Genomic DNA, 4607 nt, shown 5'->3' with positions numbered 1-4607 from the left:
TTGCCGACGTGAAATGTTTGTTCGTTGAATGTAACAAAGCAGATAGACTCCGATAGGCAAACACCGGAGAACCTTTGGAATTGGACAAAGATAGGCAGGAGAAAAACAACGACATCGAGGACAGTTGGGTCCAACGGGTCTGCGGGACGAGTGTCTGCGGGTTGTCACAATGTTTCTCAGGCAAAGACGTTCAGTTGCCAGATTCTACATAAACAGCTTGTTTTTTGTTAAACGACAACGTTAAGATTTTGTACCAATTACAGTTAGTGAACCACGTAACTTGATGGCAAGCAATAACAGCTCGTTAGAAATGCAGCCGGCCAATGTAAAAGGTGCATTAGTACGCTGGGGTGTAACTGTAGCATTGTGTGTGGAGTAACATGAAATCCATGTGTTGGGTGAGGTAAAAGGGGTTTACATAACTAAACTAGACGATACATGCACAATCACGTAACACAGAACGCACCTCTTTGATAGCCTAGGCCTATACAGTAGTGCCTTAGAGTATTATCATGAATTGTCTAGATAATGTTAATACAATGGAGCTCCGTACATATACAAATGAGTTATGTTTCAAGCTAATAGAAAGTACAAGCATTTGTATTGAGTATAATTAACAAGTCTCCGCGCAGAAGACGAAGTGTGACTACTGACGCGTTTGTCAACGTGGATTATTTTCTGGTGAGCTGATTGGGTTCGTTCAGTGACCTGATCAATGTTTACCAGAATTTCACTCCTGTTTTCGCGGCGGGTCTCTCTATATTCGTCAATCTTTTTTCCTACGCCTCCTCCGAATGCAGAGTACTTTTTCAAATTATTAGGAATATTGTGAACATAAGGTTAATTAATGGAGTGTTTGAAATGTTCCAAGAATCTTGCCAATTCCATCACGGAAGCCAATAGGACAGAGATCAGGTACGTTCACATTTATTTTTGAGACAATGCCGTTTATGTCCCCTGTTCTGCTTCCATTTTTCTTCCTCTCCTCTACCTCTCTTTCCTCTTCTTCTTGCCTCTTCTCCTCTACCCCTGCGTGCAAACCTTTTTTATAATTCATGTACGCTTAAAACAACACTAAATGAACATGCAACTGCATCATGCAGTGGCAAGCTGATTGTAACGTTTAAGATTTCTCTGGTGAGATTGTACACTCACAAGCTACTGCATCCTGTCTCTCTGTTTGTTTGCGAGATACTCCTTTTGGCCAATGTTCTCCCTGGGCAAAAAGGGGCAGATAGGGTTTCAGAGTTGGCTAGATCTTCAAATCCAGGGTGTTTAATATTTGTTGTTAAGGACACGGGCTAGATATATTGATAACACGCTAAGATTTTGTACCTTAACACAGTCAGGTGAATATCCACCAAGTCAGACTTGAGTGGCAACGTAACTATAATATCAGAGTTAGTCGTTAGGAGATTTGTAGAAGCCTCGCCAAATGGTAACGTGCATTGTGATCGGTTTACGAGTGTAAAATCAGCGATCTCTCAAGCACTAGCTCGTAACAAGCTACTGTAGTGTTGTACTTTTAACATTAGTATTCAACAGTATTAGAAACATTATTAGTATATTATAGGAATCTTTTGCCATTTATGCCTGATGAACTGTAGCATTCACTCGCTAGGACAGGTGGCAGGTGGTTTTAAAAAAGGGATGGGACGAGGGTATGGTCATAGTGCTGTTGTATAGTTTTGTTGATACTTTTTTTTTCCTAAAATAACTGAACTGAAAATCTAATTTTCTTATTAAATCAGCATGAGTGATGCAGAGCGAGTGGCGGTGGTTTTCCATAGGATCCACGCTCAGTCATAATGACAGTTAAGAAACTGTTTGGTGGTCAACATGAATATGCCAAAGATAGCCGCCTAACTAGTTCCGGATAGGGATATGGACGCAGCATGGACCTACAGCATGACAAGTAAGAACTAGTCTGGGTTTTAAATGTCAAGATACATATATCTCACAAGCTGATTTGGTTTTGATAATTTGATTAACATTTAAGTCAAGAAACACTCCGCGATGGTGACCGCGCAATTGGAAACTAATGTATTTTTAACCGTGCTGTTTAAATCCATATAGCGTTGCAGTTGGGAGGACTAGGCTGATTTCTCGATGTTGTTTGCAGCTTGATGGAAGGATATGAATAAGGATGTAAGTGATGTTAAGATGATGTACGTTTTGTGTCTGTTCATACAGTAGACATTGTACTGTAAATATGTACCCGGTGCAGCTGTAGCTCTGCGCTGTGTGTGATTGATTGAGACTAAAGACGTGGACCTCGGATATCAGGTTGTTTTAATAGTTCTCTCCTGCATCCAAAAGAAAATACACAACATTTGAAGAGCACAAATATGTGCGTGTCTCGTAAGTACGCGCTCTCCTATTCCCCAGGAGGCAGGCATGGTTAATAACAAATCAACATGCTATATTAACATATGAACCTGGTGTTATTCCATTTTTTGTATTCCATTTTTAAAATTGAACCTTTATATAACAAAGTATTTTAACAACTGTTCGAAATATATAATAATGTCTAAAGTAGCCTAGTTCCTCTTTTTCAGAACCTACTCTCTTCATTTCTAAACTTTGCCTATCCATTTGCCATTATTACTATAAAATAAAGCACCGTTTCTCATATCTAAATATCGATTATAAATACTTTAGTTCACTGTTGAAACAACAAAAGTATAAACAAAAACCTGTATGTTGACTTCTGATATTAATAAAAAGTTCCGAATGTCTACCGATTGAGGGCGCTGTTGGACTGCGCCCTCGCTGTCTGCCTGATCTTTATGAGCTAATGTTCCGACTCCAACCGGCTGGTACGTATGGCCGCCCCGATTCACAACACACTTCTGTGTGGTTACTTTGACAGGAGCTAGAGAGGCAGTTTTCGCCCAGCCAGTGGTCGCACAGAATGTCGGCAGACGACGTTATCAAATCCCACGTGACGGCGCTCAAAGAAGGTCTGTCGATGTTTGATTAACTAGCCGATAAAGTTGATTATTGACAAGAGTGTGGGTTCAGGGAAGAGCAATAGCCAACTGATTGCTATAGGGATCTTTAGACTAGCCGTGACATATGGGTGGTGCCCGCAGTGCGAATAATGAAATGAATGGTTGGAAAGTAACCAACTGTATGTCGTTGGTTTGACTTATATTGTTGTTGTGCCCCGTATGTTTAACACGTAATTCTGTATCCGTAGGTTACACTACAGTTTAGTCAAAATATATATTTTTGCAAAGTAAACAAAGGTGTGTCTCTGTATATTTCTCCGTGTGCATGTTTTTGGTGCGTGTGCAGGTACGGAGCGTGCCCGTGGCCTGGCCCAGACCCTCCTCAACGTTCCCTATGGAGAAGGAGAGGGGGAGAAACTAGATGTCTATGTTCCCACCACCACTTCTCTAGGTGTGTGTGGTATAGCCTGTTTGTCAACAACACACCCTCCCTGATATTCTCTTCAACTAGAAGATGACGATAGAATAACAGGATAATCAAGTGACACACATATAAACGCAACATGCAACAATTTCAAAGATTTTGCTGAGTTACAGTTAATATAAGGAAATCAGTCAATTGGAATAAATTCATTAGGCTCTAATTTATGGATTTCACATGACTGGGCAGGGTCGCAGCCACGGGTGGGCCTGGAAATCAGAATGAGTTTTCCTCCACAATAGGGCTTTATTACAGACAGAAATACTCCTCAGCCCCCCTCCTCCCCCCCATCACCACAGACAGCCCTCAGGCATCTCCACAGACAGCCCTCCGGTATCTCCGCAGACAGCTGTCGGGCATCTCCGCAGACAGCCCTCGGGCATCTCCACAGACAGCCCTCCCCTCAGGCATCTCCTATCTAGACAGCGCTTCGGCATCTCCACTAGACAAGTCCCTCGGTCGGCTGATTCTTCACACAGGCATCAAGTCCCTTCGGCATCTCCACAGAACGCCACGTCCGAGCATCGCTCACACCACGACAGCGAGCGTCACAGAGACACGCGTCCGGCAGTCTCCACAAGACAGCCTCTACCGGCACTCCACACGACAATCCCCTGGGCATCACCACAGACAGCCCTCACATCACCACAACAGCCCTCGGCATCACCACAGACAAGCCCTCGGCAATCACCACAGACAGCCTCGGGCATCACACAGACAGCCCTCAGGCATCTCCCAAAACAGCCCTCGGCACTACCCAGACAGCCCTCAGGCATCAGCACAGACAGCCCTCAGCATCATCCCTCTGCATCCCCAGCTGACTGAGACACCACCACCTTCATGTCTTTATACTCCTAGGGGTGAAATGAAAAAATAACAGAAAGTGTTTCACTGAAACATGAAAACTGTATTTACTTATCACAGTCCACTGAATACTGTGTCATATAATTCGATAACATCACAATAGTTTAAAAAGGATAGCATAAACCAAAAACCCAGATCAATCTCACATCTGATCTCAAACACTAGTGGTACCTTGCAGACCTGCTACTCAGTACTGTGTGGCTTGAGACCAAAGGGGTACTCTACTGGTGGTGTTGTACGGTGCATGTAGGTATTAGTGTACTGTGGTGTAACTTACTCCAGTAGAGTATGATAACTGTAGATCCAAA

At 43.1% G+C, this 4607-nt stretch overlaps 1 long non-coding RNA gene across 1 annotated transcript; it reads left to right on the top strand.

Annotated features, from left to right (window-relative positions):
- Positions 1-2127: 2127 nt before the first annotated feature.
- LOC112079980 (uncharacterized) lies at positions 2128-3403 on the top strand. Its single transcript, XR_002896098.2, has 3 exons — positions 2128-2148; positions 2873-2963; positions 3301-3403. It is a non-coding gene; the product is annotated as an uncharacterized lncRNA (long non-coding RNA).
- The last annotated feature ends 1204 nt before the right edge of the window (positions 3404-4607 follow it).

The sequence above is a fragment of the Salvelinus sp. IW2-2015 genome, unplaced genomic scaffold (genome assembly GCF_002910315.2).
Source record: "Salvelinus sp. IW2-2015 unplaced genomic scaffold, ASM291031v2 Un_scaffold10728, whole genome shotgun sequence".
Lineage (NCBI taxonomy): Eukaryota > Metazoa > Chordata > Actinopteri > Salmoniformes > Salmonidae > Salvelinus > Salvelinus sp. IW2-2015.
The sequence above is the reverse complement of the archived record's forward strand: the minus strand, read 5'-3'. Positions and strand labels throughout refer to the sequence as shown.